Source organism: Onychostoma macrolepis, chromosome 22, assembly GCF_012432095.1.
Source record: "Onychostoma macrolepis isolate SWU-2019 chromosome 22, ASM1243209v1, whole genome shotgun sequence".
Taxonomy (NCBI): domain Eukaryota; kingdom Metazoa; phylum Chordata; class Actinopteri; order Cypriniformes; family Cyprinidae; genus Onychostoma; species Onychostoma macrolepis.
This window is the reverse complement of record NC_081176.1, coordinates 22,298,485-22,321,494: the sequence shown is the minus strand read 5'-3', so window position 1 is coordinate 22,321,494 and position 23,010 is coordinate 22,298,485. Positions and strand designations below refer to the sequence as shown.

General features: G+C 34.3%; 1 protein-coding gene across 3 annotated transcripts in view; it reads left to right on the top strand.

The window, feature by feature from the left end:
* nr5a2 (nuclear receptor subfamily 5, group A, member 2) overlaps positions 1–23,010 on the top strand; it is a 62,498-nt gene that overhangs the window by 12,202 nt on the left and 27,286 nt on the right. The window lies entirely within an intron of this gene.

Here is a 23,010-nt window from a genome sequence, read left to right as displayed (position 1 = left end):
ATGTCTGTTGGCCTACAATTCAGTATAGTAATTCTCGGAAAATACAGAATGAAGGTGTTTTATGAATAGTACTGAAAATATACTGACCCTCAGCCCATCCATGATGTAGATGAGTTTGTTTCTTCATAAGAACAGATTTGGAGAAATACATCACTTGCTCAGCAATGGATGCTCTGCAGTGAATGGGTCAGAATGAGAGTCCAAACAGCTGATAAAAACATTCCAGTAATCCACACGACTACAGTCCAGTTAACATCTTGTGAAGCAAAAAGCTGAACGTTTGTAAGAAGCAGAGAATCCGTTGGTGGGCAACTGAAGTAATGCTAAATTTCTCAAAATCTGATCTGATGAAGAAACAAAAATATCTAAGAAAGGGTGACAAACAAACATATCTCTTGACTGGACAGTTAATTACAGTTCACAGTTTTCCATAAATAATGACAAGTCTCAAGGCTATATATGAGGACTTTTTTTCGGGACGGCCTGAAAAATACATTATTTGTGTGAGTATTTCAAATGATGTATTGACACACAGTGATCTATAATTGACGGTTTACTACACCAGCCGAAGAGGCCAGTCAGGTGTTGTTCATTTTTTATTTTCGCTTCTTTTAACTTTTTTTCCACAATACACATCTGTCTGACAGAAATATTGATGGGATTGAGAAGACTGTGAGGGTTTTAGTAACTCGTGCATGTCTGACTCTGTGAAAGATTTTAGTCGTGAGCATGCTGTATTTTACCCGACCGTGACATGTTTTGATATGCCACTGGGAAATCTGACAGCACCCAATTCAAATCATTCATTTTGTGCTGTTAGAGCTACAGGCACCTTATTGTTTTCCTCTCATCGCGTTCAATAGCTCATGAGATGTACTAGAATTCATTTATACTGAAGATTGGCCTACAGTATATATCTGGATATATATCTCATAGTATATATCTCTATTTTGATATCTGGATATGCAAATTTTTTTTTTCGACCAAGTTTGCTGGTCAAAAATGAATTCTAATTCAGTTTTCATGTCTTTGTTATAAAGCTGTATGTTATCCTTTTCCCTGTGCTCTTACTTATAGAGCTTTATTATCTGTTCTCGTGCTCTTTAGCTCAAGCATTGTATTCCCACTTTCGCATGGATTAGCATTTGTGAATGGCTAATTGCTGTCTGTATCATTTACCTTTAATTGTGTTTGCACTTCACCTTTCGCCGCGGTGGAGTAGCTTCCCCTTGATGTTATGACTACTTTCTCGCCCCGGCTAATTGTTTTACACAATAGTTGTTAAAAGAGACAAGGGCGTAGCTGTCGAATTTGACATTAGCAGTCGTAGCGTGGCGGTGAAGTTGTAATTAGCGCAGCTCTCATGTGCCCTCGCTAAATCGCACATTGAAGCGCTAACGGAAAAACCACAAACAAAAAAGGTAGCACTAGAAAGTCTGAACCCACTCCTGACTCTAATTAGCGAACACTCATACAGCTATTGTTACCCATGGAGCTTTGTGATGCTGATGGAGGTTTATCCCACGTAACATTGCGGTTTTAACAAGCTTCATCCATTTGAGAGCTCAAGACAAGAGCTATATATTCAGGTTTAATGGCATAGAAATGCAGTAAATGCTGCCGATGTTGCCGTGAAAGGCCTCTCCTCACATTTATTCATACTTCCTAGAATTTAGTGAGTCGTAAATTTCTCAAAAGGTGCTATGGAGTAACATGCTAATAATTGAAATCAACAGTTTCATTAGCAGTGCTACGCTAGCAGATTAGTATGTTTATACAGCGGCACCTGTGTAAACAACCACTGCTAGCATATGCTAGCGTACACACCTGCTTGTAGAGAGCTCATAGATGTATGTAACCCAAAACCACCTTAGACATCAATAAATGCTTCAACTACTAGATTACTGCGAAAAAAGTCATTTGCGAATATTCTGCGAGCGAGCTAATGACAAAGTGGTGGGTAGCATATAATAAACACAGGAAATACAAGTGAATATAAGGCTTGTCTGGAAGGGTGGTGAGTTGGCTATAAATATATCTACATTTACAGCACTATTATTAGCCTCGTAAGAACAAAAGAATTTCTCTCGTAATAGAGCCGGGTGTGAAACGTCTGCCAAGTGTTTAAAGATTTAGTTTCCATAAGTTAGACTTCGGTTACAGCTCTCATAAATATTTGGTCATGATGGGATCTCTGAAGAGAGCTCACTATTGTGTTCAGACACATGAAAAAAAAAATGAGAGGAACATTCCGATGGCCATTTCTCACACTTGGGCGACATTGAAGCTGTAAAATTTGGGAAAAGAAGACGATGTGAAAAATTAGCTTAGCTACCAATCGACAAAAAACTGTTTTAAGAGACTTTTAACCTATTAACCCTTTTAACCATTTAAATTAAAATAGTTTATTGGACCTTTAGGCAAAATATTTAAAACATATAAAAAGTTTGTGTTTTTTGATCATATTTAATATATCAGGCTTTTATGGCTCATGTAGTATGATATAGAAGTTTATGAAAAAAAATAGATGAAATTTTGGTAGCTTGTTATGTAGATTTTTATAACAGTATAGCAGACTACTTATAAATATCAGTATCATTCTATATATTATCTACCAGTAATGTGTCTTAGTAAGATGATTTTTAAATGCTTTGTTTCATGATCAAAGCTCTGTAGTTTGTTTATGTAAGGATAAAACATATAATGCAATGCCATGATGATGTACTATGATCAGTAAAGATAAATACACATGAACCATGACCTGTAGGGGGAAAAAACTATCGATCTAAGAGCAATCAATAGGATTTTTTTTAGCAGTTTTGATCATTTAGAGACCCTAGAAATTTGCATATAAAAATTTGACAAACAGTAGGCTTCATAGGGTTAATGGAAAAAAATGGCTTGTAAAATCTTCAAAACTGCTATTGTAGTCCCCCAGATTGCTAGATAATAAAAACAATGTCATACAGAAGCTTATGTAATTATAGTCTAATTATGTTGATAATTTAGAGACCATAGAAATTTGTATATCAAATATGATACAGTAGACTTTATAGGGTTAATAAACAAAAAACCTTGTAAAACTGCATCAAAATTGCTATTGTATAGCCTCCCAGTTAGCTGACTAATAACAAAATGTTGAATAGAAGCTAAATTAATTCGGAATTAACTATTTTGCTAATTTAGAAACCTTAGAAATGTGTGTACTAAATATGATACAGTAGGCTTTATATGGTTAATTAAAAAAATGGCTTGCAAAATATTCAAAATTGCTGTTGTAGTCCCCCAGATTGCTGGCTAATAAAAACTGTCATACAGAAGCTAATTTAATTATGTTGATAAATTTAGAGAGCTTATAAATTTGTGTATCAAATATGATACCGCAGACTTTATAGGGTTAATAAACAAAAAGGCTTCGTAAAACTGCATCAAAATTGCTATTTTATCCTCGCAGATAGCTTGCTAATAAAAACAATGTTGAATAGAAGCTAAATTCATTATGAATTAACTATGTTGATCATTTAGAAACCTTCTAAATGTTGTACCAAATATGATAGAGTAGGCTTTATAGGGTTAATGAATGAAATCGCCTGTAAACTAAACTAAACTAAACTAAACTAAATCTGAATCACAATTTTATCCTCCCAGATAGCTTGATAATGAATACAGTGCTTTACAGAAGCTAGCTAGTTATTCATTGCTTGTTGTACAAATGCTAAAATGCTTGCTGTATGCATCATAGCGTGTTTGTGTGTGTGTTTTTGAAGGTGCGTGCCAGCAGCATCCCCGTCGTCTGGCTGGTTTGTCATGCTAAGGGTGGGAGTCATGTTTAGCGGGTGGGGGGGAAACAGATGCAGGCTTCCCAGTGTTTGCACTGACAATATGAGCTGGTATGAGGCCTGTGTGCGTGCTTGTCCTCCCCTGGCTCTGTCGTTAGCTGCCCGGCCCATAACGTGGAGAGTGATTCACATCCATAGAGAGATCACCCTTTCATTGTGGACGACGGGCTATTGTTTAACGGATAGGATGCGTGCACTTGGCTTTTCCTCAGCACACAATGGCATTAAAACGCACAGATTCACCACAGGCTTAATCGTTCTAGTGAGGATTCCTGCAGCTTTTCTGTCCCCGACACAATGTACTTGGGTAAACTTAATCACCGCTGATATTGTGCCACAAATGTACTGTCTTAAATTTAGTCCTCCGAGCTGATAAAAGTCAACCGTGCAAAACTTACAATACCCTGACATGTGGCGCCAATATTTATTTTTACTCTTTCACGGCTGCTCAGGGACTGTTAGCCACTTTTTTTCTCTCTCTCTCTCGACAGTGAATTGAATGACAATACCAGGCCTGCCATTAAGTAAAGCAGCACTGTATTAGGGCCTTGTTCTCTAACCTGCACCCAGCCGTGAGACTCGTGCTTATTGAAAAAGCAGCTGTGAGGAGAGAGAGGACAGGAGATAGGGGACGGTCTGTGGCTGCCCGTCACTCTCTGTGGCACTTCCAGTGTTACAGTGTCTAGATGGTCACCATTCATTCACGCTATGTGTGACACCACTTTGAATTTTGCATATTTTTTTATTCGTATATTTAATTATGGAATGTATAATTATGTAAAATTTACAAAATTGTGTAATGTGCAATATAATATATTTATATAATTTTATAAATAAATTTTATATATATATATATATATATATATATATATACATATATATAATTATTTTACAGGTATTTCATGCTTTCAGAAAATTCCCATATGTGTGTAGTACATACTATATTCTGCCAAAATACTAGGAGACTCGTAGGAGACTTTATTATTATTATTATTATTATTTTGCAGTGGCCTCAAAAAGTGTTTGGACAATTAAATCACACTTGAAAAAAAAAAAAACTATGAATTTTATTGCTTTTCATTTAAATGAAAAAAATATATATATAACAAAAAATATCAAAACAAGTGGCATCTGCAAGCAAATAATTTTCATGCAGGTTTCTTTATGAGAATATTTTTGCATGGAAAGTGTTTGCACTCTTTTTCTTTAAAATAAACACATCTTTGTTTGATTTTTTTGAACAGTCCAATGACATTTCTGCATTTTTAAGTGTGACCTACACTACCATTTAAAAGTTTGGGGTGAGTAAGATTTTTTTATTTATTTTATTTTTATTTTTTTAAATTAATACTTTTATTAAACAAAGATGCATTAAAATATCCAAAAGAGAATTTATAATATTACAAAAAATGTACTTCAAATAAGTGCTGTTGTTTTGAACTTTCTATTCATCAGAGAATCCTAAAAAACAAAAATAAATAAAAAAAATATTTTCCCACAAAAATAAGCAGCAAAAAGAAGAAATGCTTGTTTTGCAAATCAAATCAGCATATTAGAATGATATTTGTAGGATCGTGTGACACTGAAGCCTGGAGTAATGATGCTGAAAATTCAGCTTTGCATTAAAGGAATCAATTAATTTAAAAAATATATTCAAATAGAAATCACTTATTTTAAATCCTAATAATATTTCACAAAATGACTGTTTTTACAGTATTTCTGATTAAATAAATGAAGCCTTCTTTCAAAAACATGTAGTGTAAGTGTCCAAATACCATTGCTGTATTCATTTCAGATCAAATATTTTCACCGTCCGTTAATATATTTTTATGCTCCGCAACACTTTTTCTCATCCTTTTCCGTTTTTGTTAATCCGCCAGTCCAATTTCAGAGGTTCAGGTCAGAGACTGTAATTTCTGTGGCCGTCGCATCTGCAGAAATTAATAAGGCGTTGCAGTCGTGATCTGTGAACTTGCTCACGATTTATATCACCCCCACCCCAGCTTCATCTCCACATATACAACCCAGACGGGCCGCAGCGTCTCCTGCCCTCCCCGTGACTCGCAGACGGCCTGAGGTCAAGCCAGCGCGCCTCCTGACAAACAGCCTCGCGAGCGAGTGAGCCGAGATTTGTAACCGTGTCCCTGGTCCGCCGAATTTGAATTATTCCAGCCTGAGCCTGGCGTCGCTTTACATCGGCGTGTGGCGTGGGGGGTTATTGTCACGAGGGGCGAGGGGAAAGGGGGGCCGAACGAGCCCCAGAAGCGGCACCAAGGGCAGGGGTGCGTGGTGAAGGACAGGGGGGGAAACAGGTGGGAGGTTAATGGCCCCTGGACCGGATCCACCAGCCGCTCAGACTTGATATATGGGCTTTAGGCCTGGTGCAGGCATAGGCTTTCAAAGATATATTATTTCATTTGAGACGCAGCATTCTCGTCCCTGCATTTGTCCACTGATAGATGATATCCACTGGCTGGATTGGAGATAGCATGTGAGTTTTCGTAAGGCCTGCTCCTGTACATATTTTCTCTCTGGCTAGTCTCCCGTCGCTCTTTTTTTTCTGCTATTTCAGTGGTAACAATGTCTGTTTGATCAGAAGAGATGGGCAGCAGGAGAACGTCCACAAAGGCCTCTTTTCATTCATAAATAATGCACAATTGGACAAAAACTCCATGTCTTGTCATGAATTCTGGAAGAATGCGGTGTTTTGGCACTTCATAAATATTGCAGCGCTGAAGTTCAGGTTTTTGCCCCCTGAAGATGCCAGGAAAATTAATAATAACACCAACGTTCAAGGTGGATCATGGGTAGGTGAATGTGAAGAGATGCATGTAAACATTTATTAATTTATACATGCTTAATCATTACAAATTACAAGTTCATTATTTGAGTCCGTCAATCAATAGTCGCACATTCGTGCAATTTACTTCAGCAAGAACAAGAACCGTCTGCTTAGACAGGAAGAGACAGTCTGACAGTTGAAGTGGCCAATCACTGATGAAGCCCATTTCTGCCTCAGAGTTAAAGAATATAAACGTGAATGTGACTTCAAATTTTATTTGAAACATTTTCTATTTATTACTTTGAAGCAAAAACAGACCTAAAAGTAACAAAAATAGCATCCAAAAGGGCTGATTATTTATTTAGTTAAATAATTTATTATTTATTAGAATTTATTAGTTAATTTATTTATTATGTTATTTATTTATTATTTATTTTATTTTTATTATTTATGCTTACTGAATACAAATATTAATTTCTTTCAAAGAGATTTAAAAAATATATATATTTTTTTGTTCAGTAAGGATGAATTTTAAATGAAAAGATGCCTTTATTATTTAATACTTTTAAGCAAAAATAGACCTAAAAGTATCAAAATTAGCATCCAAAAGTGCTGATTATTTTTATTACTTATTTATTATTTAGACAGTTAATTAATTTACTGTTTATTATTATGTATTATGATATAGTTAATTTATTATTTATTTAATTTTTATTTAAAAAGAGAGATAGAGAGAGAGATTTTTTTCACTCAAATATACATTTTTGTAAAGAAATTCATATTTTTATTTAGTAAGGACAATTTATGAATGAAAAGATGCATTTACTATTTATTACTTTAAACAAAAAACCTAAAGTAAAGAAAATGGCATACAAAAGTTCTGGATATTTCTTATAAATCTCAGAAAAAAAGCAAAAAATACTGTTCTTTTCAAAGATAAACTATTGTTTAAAAGTTTAGGGTCAGTAAGTTGTGGTTGTTTTGGTGTTTTTAATTTTTTTTTTATTCTTTTGGAAGAAGTCAACACTTTTTTCAGTAAGGATGAATTAAATGAATTAAAAGTCACAGCAGTGACATTCAAATAAATCCTGTTCTTTTGAACTTTCTATTTAATATATTGAATGAAAGTCATTTAAGTTTCCAAAAAATATTAGGCAGCACTGGTGTTTTCAACACTGATAAATAATTATAAATTATGATGATAATACGAAGAAATTTCTTGAGCATCAAATCGGCAAATTAGACTGATTTCTGAAGAATAATGTGACACTGAAGACTGGAGTTATGATGCTGAAAATTCAAGAATTAATTAAATAAAAGTTATTTTAAATGGCAATAATATTTCACAATATTACTGTTTTTGTGTATTTTAAATCGAATATGACACAAAATCATTAAATCTGTTTATGAAGGGTAGTGTATCTCGTTTACTGACTTAAAAATCATTTAAAACAAAAATATTTATGTTGTGCGATGATTTTATGACATATTTTGCAAATCTTTCCTATAGTTCTTCTTCAAAAGTGCTCATTGTAGCAGTCTGGTACCTTGTAAACATGACTGATAAATCCCTAAAGCTGCGTATGAATCATCCAATCAGATCGCAGCTCTTAAAACACGACATCCACAGCTCTTTCACGGGGCATTGCATACAGAGCTTCCTATATGGCAGCTTCGCTCTTTCTTTCTCCCTGAAAAATGCGCCCTGCACCCTCAAGGCCTAACCGGGCGAAGGAAGGAAGTGCGTACACTTGTTAAAAGGAGAGATTTAGGGTCCGAACTCCCCTCAGGGCCTGTGGGAGACTCCTGGGAGGCGTTTGGAGCGGACGGAGAAGAGTCTGTTCATCCACTTGTTGCTTTGATGAGGGATAAAAGCCTGTCATGAACTTCTAGGTCCTGCCCAGGAGCTGATGGACTCGTACCGCTGCTTCCATTCCTCACAAATGGGGAAAAAAGAGAGAGAAATACAGAAATATGTTTACTTTTCTTTATCTTCGGCATTTGTAAGCACTTTGCACTCCGGAAAGGGACAAATGTTTGATATTATCTTGTGGCGATTAAGGTAAAAGCCTTTTTTATTGGCCGCACTGGATGCTTGTTAAAACCAGGATGTAGAGTGAAGCCCCAAAACACCCCAATCAGACCGAGCCGACGCTAGACAAACTGCTCCGAAGAGGCTGATTTAAGCTAACAAATCAACTCAATCAACATTTTCACCCCTTATGTACTAGTCGAAAAGTAAAAACGGCTGCACATTTGCCCTCATAACAGTAAATAGTTGCTTTATACCAAAATAGCGTCTCGTACAAGAGCCTTAATATCAGCCTTGCATTTAAACGCCACAATATCAGCATTCATGAGATGTCGTTTTTAAAAAAATGCTTTGATTTAGTAGATGGAATTGCTATAAATCACCATTAAAAAACAAACAAACAAAAAAAAAAACACTTTTATTTTACAAAATATATATTTAATTATATGTTATTTAAATATGTGAAATAGTTGTAATAATTGATTAAATTAATATTGTGATATAAATTGTAATATTGTTTATTTTAACATATGATATACTGTTATGTTAATCTTATATTACTTAATTGTATATTCACACAAAATATACACTGACATGTTTCAAATTTAAAGTGTTTGTAACTATCTATCTATCTATCTATCTATCTATATATACTGTATATATTTATATATATAAAATTTATATAAAATGAAATGCATTGATACACAAATATTTAGAATATTTTAGTATATATAAAATGATTGTACATATATATTTTTATATATAAGTATATATAGTAGTAAGTATTAATATGTTACTTAATCCAAATGCATGCCAGATTTTAAGGCATTTATATATATATTAGGGCTGTCAGTCGATTAACATTTTTAATTTAATTAATTACGTTGATTACATGGTGTTGATTAATTAATCTAATTATTAAAATAATTTGACTGTGAAAATACCCACAAAAGATTATTTAAAGCCGTTTTTATGTTAAATGAGAAAGTATCAAGTAGACATTACAAATTGTAGCTTTAGAAAGAAATATTTTATTTGATTCAACATAAAATTTGTTACACGTAAACATTAAGGTTAAAGTTTTATAAAATTAAATTTATTCATTTAAAATTAAAGTTTTTATTTTTTATGAAATGATACTCTAAATAAGAGACTAAATCTGCCAGCAGGCAACAGTAAATGCCTTTATGATTCGTTCCAACGGCTGAATCATTCAGGAATTAAGTAAACGGCTTTCTTTATGAATGGGTCTTTGAATCATTGGTTCACACGATTCGTTCAAAACGCGGATTCATTCAGAAACTAAACAACGCTGTGTTGCTCGAAGACCCGCACCAATTCTGCTATGGCTTTAAAGGTAATATTTTATCTGAAGAATTGAAAAGCACATCATTTTGTGTTTAAAATATAACACAATATCAACTTCTTATTTACTGAACTGTTGTATAAAATCACATTTAAACGTGTGATATTCGGGACAAAATCAGCACTCGTGTAATACTGCTTGAGTGATATCGCTTATCATGTGAAATAAATAGGAGACAAAAACTCATACGGGGCATTTTTTTGCCCCAATATCTTCAATTATAGGGCATAACTACATTTATGGCGTTTGTCAACAGTCAGCTGTATGAAATGTAAGATGATGTACAGGTCTAGGGGTGGGGCCAGTGTGTTAACTGTACATATGTATATATACTGTACTATACATATACAGTCATGGCCAAAAATATCAGCACCCTTGGTAAATATGATCAAAGAATGCTGTGAAAAATAATCTGCATTGTTAATCCTTTTGATCTTTTATTTAAATAATTCACAAAAATGTAACCTTTCATTGGATAATAAGAATTTAAAATGGGGGGGAAATATCATTATGAAATAAATGTTGTTCTCAAATACACGTTGGACACAATTATTGGTACCCCTAGAAATTCTTATGAGTAAAATATTTCTGAAGTATATTCCCATTCACATTCACAATTTTGAGCACTCCAGGGTGATTATGAACATGAAATTATCCAGCCATGGCTTCCTGTTTCACAGAAATATAAATAGGAGGGAAAACAAAGCCCAAATTTCCTTAATCATCCATCACAATGAGAAAAACCAAAGAATATATTTCTGATGTGCAGCAAAAGATAATTGAGCTTCACAAATTAGTGAAGTGGCTTTAAGAAAAGAGGTAGAGCAGTGAAAATCCCCATTTCCACCATCAGGGCAATAATTAAGGATTTCCAATCAACATAAAATGTTACGAAACTGCCTGGAAGAGGACGTGTGTCTATATCGTCCTAATGCACGGTGAGAAGGAGAGTTTGAGTGGCTAAAAACTCTCCAAGGACCACAGCTGGAGAATTGCAGAAAATAGTTGAGTCTCGGGGGCAGAAAACCTTAAAATAAAATTGTCAAACAGCACCTACATCACCACATGTTGTTTGGGAGGGTTTCAAGAAAAATTCTCATCGCTCATCCAAAAACAAACTCCAGCATATTCAGTTATCAGACACGACTGAAACTTCAAATGGGACTGGCTTCTATGGTCAGATGAAACTAAAAAATTTTGGCTATGACTGTATATATATATAATTATTCGTCTTGAACCGTTCGGTACGGTACACATTACAAACCGAATTAGTTGGATCAATGAATTGATCAATGAAAATCAATGAAATAAAAAGCTTTTATTTCAAGCACCGACTTTCAAAAACAACCGGTTTAACACGAATTGCGTTTCTTCTCAATTTTTTTTCACTATGTAAATACAAGGGAAATATTAAGGGTAGCCTATAAATGAAAACAGTTTGTTACCTATATACCGTTATCAGCATGTTGAAGTAAATTCGTCTCTCGTCGTCTCTGAGAGAATATGTGGCGTCAAATGCCGAAAGCTCCATCATTACTCCATCGTTCCATTTTACTTTCACTTTCTGTAAAGTGAATTGACTGAGAAGACGTTCCCTAGCGTAACTCTTGTGCAAAGTTTGCATGTTGCTTGTGTGATATCCATTGGCTCGCCTTCATGGTTTAAACATTGTGACGTAACCAATTACCCCACCCCCCGTATCGAAAACGTACTGAACCGAACCATGACACCACTGTGTCGTATCAAACTGAACCGTGAATTTTGTGAACCGTTACACCCTTAATATATATATATATATATAGTTACTTAATCCAAATGCATGCTAAAATTTTAATGCATTGACACAAATATTTCGGAGAATATTTAGAATATTTTAGTATATATGAAATGTTTGTACATTATACTGCCATAAAATTTTTGGTTTTTATGTTGATTTTTGGCACATTCAACTAAAGTCCATAATGTCAAGCTCCCCAAATGGCACTCAGGCTTTAGCCTTTTCCCCTCTATAATTATTCTTTTCAACCTCGTATACCTCACACTTGTAAATTAAATTTGCACAGCAGCTGTAGTTTTGCACCTGTTTTACGTAATGGGTTTGAAACAAATCCATAGAATGCAAGCGCCAACTGAAAGTGTAAAACTTTTTACGTGCGCATTACAAAAGAGCATTTGTTTAATTCGTTCGGATCTGCTGTTGTCTGTCCTTCAGTGTTTAATTAACTTGTAGTAATCAGCGCAGGCATGAGGTTTCTAGTGTCCGCTCTCCGCCTCGCTCTGTCAGCAGTTGTCTACGACGTCTATTTTTGCTTCTTATTTACAGCTGTCTATTCCGGACGCGCTGAAAGGTCCCAAAGACAATAGATAAGGCCTGCAGTCAGAAAGACAGGGAGCGTGCGGGCTAGGCTTACACTTATATTTAACTGGATTGTGTGAATGGATTTGCTCCTGATGAATGGCATGTGCGATTCAGCTGGAGAACGTTAGACGCCGTTGCGTAGAAATGTTCACCAAGGCATCAGAAAAAGACAAAGCCACCTGTTCATTAAACGGCTTATATCTTTTATTTCTGCCTCACAGTTTAGGTTCGTTTGGCATCGTCTTGGCACTTTTAAACGTTTCCAAACGCATTACATCAATGAGCGTAACTTTCAGAATAGTTTTTGTAATTGCATTCTTTCTTTATCCTGACCCCCTGACGAAGATGAAAGGAAGCTTTCACCATTTCTGAACTACGGGAGAGGAAAATATTTCAAATTCGCACCAGGCCACTCAAGTAACTGACGTGTTGACAGCCGTTTTAAAACTAGCGAGCATTGCGTTACAATGGTCCAATGCCAAAAATGGCACTATAGGGACATAATAGTTAAGACAGTAATGTTTCTCTCAGATTGTGTGAGCAGGCCTTTGAATTTTCTCTGTACCTGTTTGCAAGGCTCGGTGAAGGAGGGTGGTCTGCAGCTGCACGCGTCTGACATTTTGGCACGAGACCCATCTAGTGTTATCCAGTTCACTTTTTGTTAGGCTTAATACCAGTGTGTCACTCATTACAAAGGTGTTTGCTCCAAATCAAGTCATAATAATAATTTGATTAGGAAAAAAGAATTTATACACTATGGTATTGATGAAATGTCAGAATACAAAAAAATATATATAAAATATTGAAAAAAAAAAACTAAATGCAATATATAACCATAATATAAAAATGGAAGCATTACAATAAATAAATAAATAATGTGTGAATTATTATTATAGTAAATTATAATAGTAATAAAATAAATTATTTTAATTATTTGTTCAAATATATATTATATATAAAATACAAAGTTTAAATTTTAAATAAAAGTTTAAATAAAAACTAAATTCAGTATATATAGCCATAATATAATAATGTAAGAATTACAAATAATAATAATAATAATAAATGAACAATGTGTGAATTAATATAGTAGTATAGTAAACTAATAATAAATTATTATAGTAATTTATAATAATAAAATAATAAATACATTTTAAAGTTCAAATATATATTATAAATAAAATACAAACATACACACATATTTGCACAAATACATACTTTTTCTTTGCATTATATTATATGGCAACATATATTGCATTTAGTTTCAAAACTTTATATTATGAATATTGTGTGTGTGTGTGTGTGTGTGTGTGTTTGTAATTCTATAAACATAAATTACAAATATAATTACATTTAAAATTACAAAAACAAGAAAAAATGTGTGCGTTTTATGAAATATAATCGTATAGTATAAATTCAATTCAATTTTAAATGTTTCTAATCCATATTATACTTGCAGATAAATTAAAAAATAATAATTTTGAAACAATAAAATGACCTCTAAAACTATTATTTGCTATTTTGATATATTCTACTCTAATATAACTTAATAAATAAATAAAATTTGAACAATACTTTTGATGACTTGAGAAAAATGCTCATTTTAGAAGAAAATTTCAGATGCCGCTGATGCTTTTGCATATATATATATATATATATATATATATATATATATATATATATATATATATATATATATATATATATATATATATATATATATATATATATATATATATATATAAAAATATATATATATCACTTAATCCAAATGCATGCAAAGAAGGTTACTCCTTGATGGCAATTAAATGTATCATTGATACATAAATATTTAGAAAAGCTACTCTAAATAGGGTTTAAAATGAATGAAATGAATGTTAATATACATTGAGAGATCAGCTGTTCTTTTGGACCTCAATAAGAGCAGATGATGCAGTTACTAATGGCGTTGTGTTAGTACTCTTACAGACGAGAACAGACAGACGCATAAAGCCACTCTGGTAGGCGACTGCTTCTCCCAGCTAAATAATACAGAAGCCCTGGCCTATACCTGGACCCATTTCCCAACAGAGCCAATCAAGAGTCATTTCCTGTTGTCTGTCAGCGTGTCACACAAAAGCCATAAATATTGACAGCCGTCGCCAATAAAGACACCCATAAATCGCAGAATTGAGGGGAAAATACGGCACGGGGGGAAATAAAATAAAATAAAAATACAGCGATCATTCTAAACGCGAGACGCAGCGCGTGAATATGTGTGTGTGTGCGGCGTGCAGATGGAGAAGCGCGATCGATTCGGGCTCGACGTGGCGTGCACAACTCATTGTGGATTTGGAGAGCATTATTTTCTCACTGAGTCGTGGAAAGGGGGGTTGGGGTAAAGTAGCGTAGTGTGTGGTACTTCAGAGAGCCTCCCCTCCCATGACTGCATGTATATTAGGAGTCTAATGTTCAGCTGAATAATTGATCAGGGCTGCTGTGTTTTTTTCATAATTAGTTGATAGCTTCTTAGCTTTAAGCCCTCTGATCCATTGGAAGAGACTTGTTTTTTGTACACTTTTTTTATGTGAATTGTTTGAAACAACTGCTCAGATGGACTCGATAAATGGCCTAAGGTTTGGATAAGTTTTGTTTTGTTTCGTTCTCATAACCTAATTTCATCTTTCCGTTCTCTCTGGATTGTGCTGTTGCTCAAGAGACTTATTAGAGTTTTGCAAAGCATGCAGAGTGAAAAAAGGTTGCGGTTTTATTGAATATCACTTCATTAATGAAAGGCTGCCACTTTAGTGCTCATGAATGAATTAAATTAATTAGTCTTTAATCATGGCATCTAGAAGTAACCAAAAACCCTTCAGGAAAGTACATAAGAACATATAAGGTATATGCACTTTGCAGTGCTTTATTAATTACTATAGTTTTCTAGCCAAGTATGAGGCAATATAGCTTTATATTGATGAAGAACAGATTGTAAGAACCTGTTTCAGTTTCATTCTGAAAAGATACACAGTAAGTGTCCTTGAAGCAGAAGTATAACTGCTGGCAGCTGAACACGACTCAGCAGGTGTGAATTTCTTCTTTATTGAGATATTTTGGATTTATATATTTATTTAATTTACTCTCCCTCATGTTCCCATGCCCTTGCCATTTTCGTTGAACACAAAATGAGACATTTCGAAGAATCTTAGCTGCGATTTTCCATAACGAAAGCATTTTTTTATATGGTCCATACGGCTATTGTTCTATATTATTACTCATATAATAGCTTTTCTTGTGGGAAACACATTGAAAATAAATTGTGATTCTCTAAAAATCTTGCCCTCCACCTCAACTTAAGAGAAACACAAGATTGTAGCGTTTATTAGGAAATTTTAGGACTATTAAAGCACTTTTATGCCCTTCTTGGAACTTTATGGACTTGGTGTCAATATTCTTTCATTGTATAGAAAAGAGCTGCTCTTCAAAACATCTTCTTTTGTGTTCCTCAAAAGAAAGACAGTCATACAGGTTTGTAACGACATTAGGATGAGTAAATCATGATAAAAGTTGAATTTTTAGGTAAACTGAATCGTTAAAACACATAGGTTACTGGAATTGTGATTAATCCAATCCAAAATAAAAGTTTTTGTTTACATAATATAGGAGTGTGTACTGTGTATATTTGTTATGTATGTATATATATATATAAATACAAACACATGCATGTATATATTTAAGAAAAATTTGTATATAATATAAAATATAATATATTTTCAAAATATATACTGAATGTGTGTGTATTTATATACATAATAAATAAACACAGTACACATACATATATTATTTAAACAAAACTTTTATTTTGAATGCGATTAATCGCTGACTGCACTAATATATATATATATATATATATATATATAGATTTTATATATATATATATATATATATATATATATATATATATATAAAAGCATGTGATGATCAGCCATTGAAAAACACATTTGGGTTAAGCACTAATTAGAAGCAGCATTTATAGTCTCATTCATCTCTGTGATGTCCTGAGATGTTTGACATGTCCCACTAAACTCTGCTGAATGCCGACGTGTGTTGTTTTTATTGTGGGATGACATGATGAGGAGCTGCTGAGGGGCTCCGATCAAACTCTGGGTGTTTCACAGGTCAAGAGTCACACTCGGGAGAGTGTTAATGCGGTCACCGTGGGAACTGATCAATCTCTATTCCCCGTCTCGATCGATCAAACACCCCTCCTCCAGCCCCAGCATCAGCCAGCCACTCCACCGAGTTGCTCGGTGTCCTCTTGCTAGCCTTGGATGAGTCCCAAACCTGCTCACCTGCACACTAACACATGAATTATGGGCATCTGTTTATTCCCCCCTCACAGAGACACTCGGATAAAGAATACCATGAGGTCTTCACAGATTTAGCTACTACAAGGAATGCAAATGTTTTCCCAAAGATATTTTATGACATCTCAATTTACATTGCTGTCAGGCACACAGTGAAAGCCTACATAATCTATGTGTCCCATGGACACGACATCACTGGGACAAGATTACAGCATGGATAGTTCGCATTGCTGAGAGTCAGTTTCTGCATCCAGCCTTTCTTAGACTGCTGCAACACATCACACGTAACATATCTAAACATTTTGAGCACATTTTAATAATGTTGAACCTAAACATGTACACAGTTTTGAAAATACACATTTTGGATTTAAATGTTTAATTTACTCTCCCTCAAGTCATTCCAAGCCCTTGTGATTTACTTCCTTTCATTGAACACATAATGAGAAATTCAGAAGAATATTAGCTGTGATTTTCCATGAAAGCATTTTTTGGCCATTCCCCATAAATGTGGTCCATACGAGTCATATAATAGTTTTTCTTGTAAAAATATTGAAAATAATTTGTGATTCACTAAAAATCTTGCCCGCCACCTTAACTTAAAGGGATAGTTCACCCAAAAATGAAAATTCTGTCATTAATTACTCACCTTCATGTCGTTCCAAACCTGTAAGTTCATCTTCGGAACATAAATTAAGATATTTTTGATGAATTCCGAGAGCTCTCTGACCCTCCCATAGACAGCAAGGGTCCTTACACGATCAAGGCTCAGAAACGTAGCAAGGACATCGTTAAAATAGTCCATGTGACATTAGTGGTTCAACTGTAATTTTATGAAGTTACGTGAATATTTTTCAAAGAAAACCAAAATAACGACTTTATTCAACAATTCGTCCCCATAGCGCCATTTTGGACACTATCACATATGTAAACAACGTATGTACACGGATATGTTGTTTACATTCAGATCAAAGCGTAAACAACGTAAACGATGTTACGTTTCTGAGCCTTGATCATGTAAGGACACTTGCTGTCTGTGGGAGGGTCAGAGAGCTCTCAGAATTCATCAAAAATATCTTAATTTGTGCTCCGAAGATGAACGAAGGTCTTACGGGTTTGGAACGACATGAGGGTGAGTAATTAATGACAGAATTTTCATTTTTGGGTGAACTATCCCTTTAAGAGAAGCTCGATAATTGTGGAGTTTATTAGGAAACTTTAGGACTATTAAAGCACTTTCATGCCCTTCTTGGATTCTTTCATTGTATAGAAAACAGCTGCTCTTAAAAATGTCTCCTTTTGTGTTCCTCAAAAGAAAGACAGTCATACAGGTTTGGAACAACTGGGTGAGTAAAGTATAATACAATTTTAATTTGTAGGTAGACTGTATCTTTAAAACACACCAGTTACTGGAATATGGTCAGCCATTTGTTCCAATTATAGATCATTAATACACATTAGTACAAATTAAACCCCCCCGTAATGCTCTTTCACTAGGCTCTATCCCATATGAAGCAACATCAGACTCTAAAATAAGTCCGGAGAGAGAGTGAGATGCCAGGCAGCTCCCTCAGAGGAGCACGGGTATGAAGCAATGCAGCCGCAGCGGCTGGTGGCCACCTGCTCAAAGTCCCAGCGTGCTTATCAGACCCCCTGGCAGCAAGAGAGCAAGAGAGCAAACAGAGGCCCTGCCATGACAAACAAGCCGGGAGATTTCCACAAGATCAGTGAAAAGCGAGGCCAAATAAACCAGGCCCTTCAGTCTCGAGCATCCAAAGCACGTCAAATCAGCTCCCACGGGACGGCAAAAGAGGAAGCCAGAATGTGACACCTCAGCACAAATTGTTAGCACTTCCTCTGGGGATTCGGGGACACTTAGATTATCTCCCATGAGTGTAACTGTACATTTATAGGTTTCCAAAAACTATTAGTGTTGATAAAGAGATGAGGCACTCAACTTTTGTTACCATTTTTGCTACAGACATAAAAGATACCTTAAGCTGTGCGGTTTGCTGTTGAGAGATTGATATAGTAATAGTAATATTACATTTCTTGAGGTGTCATCACGATCAGTGTTGTTGGGGTAATGCATCACAAATAACACGAGTTATGTAATCAGATTACTTTTTTCAAGTAACTAGTAAAGTAACATTACCTTTAAATTTACAATGAAATATCTGAGTTACTTTTTCAAGTAAGTAATGCCAGTTACTTTGCATTCCCATTTATTCACTGACAGCTCTCCTGTCCCTGTGTTGAGAGGAATTGGGCATAGACACTTCCTTTAGCCTGAGGCTTATTCATTTTACTTTTGGTGTGAAAGGGCCTTTACAGTTGCCAAAAAATAAAACTTTTTTTGTTAAGAATTAGTGCTGTCAAACGTGATTAATCGCATCCAAAATAAAAGTTTTTGTTTACATAATATATTAGTGTGTACTGTTTATTTATTATGTGTATATAACAACAGACACATGCATGTATATATTTAAGAAAATGTGTTATGTTTATATATATTTATATATAAAAATATAAGTATATAAATGTATATACATGTAAATATTTTCAAAATATATACAGTATGTGTGTGTGTGTGTATTTATATATACATAATAAATAAAGAGTACACACACATGTATCATGTAAACAAAAACTTTTATTTTGGATGCGATTAATCACGATTAATTGTTTGACAGCACTAATTCTTAACAAAAAAGGTTTTATTTTTTGGCAACTTAATTTTGATTTATTAATCACGATTAATAAATAAGCAATTAAAATGAATAAGCAAGCCCAGCTCAGGTGAAAAAAGTAATGCCAAAGGAATGTAATGCATTACTTTCCGTAAAAAGTAACTATGTAATGCAATTAGTAACTTTTTATTGAGTAACGGAATATTGTAATGCATTACTTTTTAAAGTAACTTTCCCCAACACTGCAATGCAATGCAAAATTTTGTGCTCAAAAAACATCCATTTCCCATTGTCGGTAGTAAAGAGATGTATAAAGCATCACTTACTCTTTCAAACCAAGCAGCTTTTTGTTGTTCAACATTGTGAATTTGCACAAGCAAAATCTGAAACTTTTTGCCCCGACATGAAACTCCTGATTCCTATTAGAATGACTGGATTTTGGACATAAAATTTTGCTGAGCGATGGTAAATGTAACCAATTTAGCAATCAGGCTTGCTAAAGTTAAACAGAAATTAAACAGAATAAAAAACAGGGACCTAATTCAGTAAGCAACCGCCCAAAACACCTTAGCTGCACCTTAAAAACCATTTCATGTAATGATCTATTTTGCTCATTTTTTCTTATATAAACTGCTGTATAAAAATCACGAACAGAAGGGAAACATCCAACATCAAATACTATTTGTCAGCCTGGCAAAAAGGAAGTGCATGTAGCAGCATACGAACAGATGTCCACAGAAGACAACTCAAAGCTCACTGCCTGACGGTACCATTGAAGTGCACTTCAAACCTCACCTGTAGTTTCGCCGACCAGCAACGTTGATCCACATCCAAGAGGTCAAAAGATTTCGGATGGGATTTATTTTCTTTCTACCCCCTCATATCTTTTTTTTTTTCCCTTCCTCGTATTTATGCAAATGTGATTGTGGACCGCACACTCACAGCCTGCCTTTAGTTGTAAATAAATCATTCGTCTCATTCTGTTCATTAATGGGCACTCAAGGAGATTCTATTAATCTGTTCATTAGGGCACTTCAAAAACAACAAAAAATACTTATTAAAATCAGTTCCAGCTGTGTAAGCTCGTTACTCATGCCTTAACAATGCTTGTGGCGCTCTACCAAAACCGTGTGGGATAAAAAAAAAAGCTTGTATTTGGCAATTTGGAGTGTATTCTATTATCACTGGTCAACCCTTTCAGGCAGTGATGAATAAATATTACTTTTGGATATGCAATGAGACATATTTGCACATCATTTACATTAAAAATGAAATTAAAAAAACAATTGCAAATAATCATGGCACATTCATTTGGCAATATCTTTAATGCCGTTCAACGTGCCATTGAGGCAGACAGGGTCTTAGGGTCTTCTTTAGGAGCCGGACGGGGGCTCAGCAATTGATCGCTACATTGATCTAGCAATGCCGGAATGACTGTAAAGGAATTAAATTGGTTTCTTGGAGGATATGCATTTTTTATCATAAGAGAGAATGTAAAAGCTCTGATTTTGAGAAATTTGGAAGCACAGCACATGAATAAACGCAAAAATCTGAGTTTTAGCTGTTGCACACCTTATATTTCTGAGGGATGTAAGAGGAATTTGTGTATTGCGAGATTTCAGTGTAGGTCAACAGATTTGATGTTTAATCGCTTGTTATTCAGGCAAACAAAAGCTCAGATTCCTAATTTAATGCCTCTGGAATGAAATCAATAAGCGTTTTTTTTTTTATTTGGTTGACCTCCAGGTATTTTTCCAGCACCTTACATCACCAGCTCATCTAGATAAACATTAACACCCGATTGACATTTTATTTTTAGCTTGTCATGATTATACAGCTGAATTTACAGTCTGTGAGTCTGCCTGAGTTTATTCCTGTGATCCATGCAAGAAAAAAATACTAATCACATCAATTGTATGACAGTGTAAAACATTCAAATACTGCATATTTTTCCAGGGTTGCTGGGTGGTATATACATATTATAATTTGAATACACATGAGCACGATGTATTTCTGTGTAAACTGTTTGTAAAAAACTAAATAAAACATTGTTGATCTTATTGTGTTTCATGAATGATAAACCCAAAATTGTCAGTAATAAACACAAAATTGTCAAAATGATAAACTAAAAATGATCAAAATGATAAACCCACAATAGTTAAAAATTATAAACCCACAATTGTTAAAATGATAAACCCAAAATAATAAAAATGATAAACCTAAAATTGTCAAAATGATAAACCCAAAATTGTCAAAAAATAACCTGAAATTATCAAAATGATAAACCTGAAATTGTCAAAGTGATAAAACAAAATTGTCAAAATGATAAACCCAAAATTGTCTTATGTAATTGATATACTGTATATTTTAACAGTGATGCAATTTTCTTTGCAAATTGTTTGTAAAATCATTCTTCATAAATCAGTCTTCATAAATTGGCTAATTCAATTAGGAATAGTTTCAATATTACTTAAAAATAGTAAAAGTAGTTTTACGAAACAAATTAATTCTACTTATTTCATGAACAAGATCCCATAAACAAAAACTTTTGTGCATATTTGATAGCCATTGTATATAGTAACAATAAAGGTACTACTTTTTATGTAAATAGTTTGTCAAAACATTTTTTTTTTTTTTTCAGAGTTAATAATATTTTAAAATAGCAAAATTTACAATCAATTTACACAATTCATTCTGCTAATGTTTGGCTAATGAGGCCCAATAAATGAACATTTGTGTACGTATTTGAGTGTCAATTGTGTAAATCATACTTTCTGTGTAAATTGTAAAACATTCTGTCTTAAATTGTACTAGTAAATAGTAAATGTATACCATTTTACACAGAAATTTGTTCTTGTTTTTTTGTTCTTTGTGAAAGGCCCAATAAACACCAACCTTTGTAGGTATTTGAGATTGTTAGTAAAAAAAACAAAAACATTACTACATTTCATGTTAAAAAATTAGAAAAATATGTAAAATTAGTAAACATTTTTTTTTTTACAAATGATTTACACAGAAAAACGCAAATGCTGATCATATATTTGATAGCCACACTGTGTATCAAACCTACAAAGTCACTACCTCCAGTGTTAGAGGACATAGCTTGCCTGTCGTAAGTGCACTTCAGAGCCGAGTTACACATAGCTGTGACAGTGCAAAGGGAAGTGAGCTGACATGGAAACAGCAGTGTCAGACGCACTTTAAAAGGTCAGAGATGCCTTCTCTGCCCATCTGACGTGTTTCTGGCAGCGGCCCCGGTCTGCAGTGTCTTCCCCTGCTTTGACTCATGGCACCCTCGTCCCTGTTTGATGACCCAAAAGCGCCAGGCATCAGAGGCTCATGTGAGGGCAAGGCCTTTTATGAGAAAGCCTGTCAAAAAACTGACTAAATGACAGGTTTCTTTGTAGAATGGGCATTTTTTACTTGCATGAATTGAAACATGAGACGTGTTAACAATGCCAAATGCATATATTTGCTTCTTGCAACCCTAGTATTTCAAATCTGGAGATTTGATGAAATTAGGCCATACCGTATCAATTGTACAGTAAAAGAGTTGATATAAGTGATGCAACGATACCAAACAAAAAGAGATTTGATTGGTT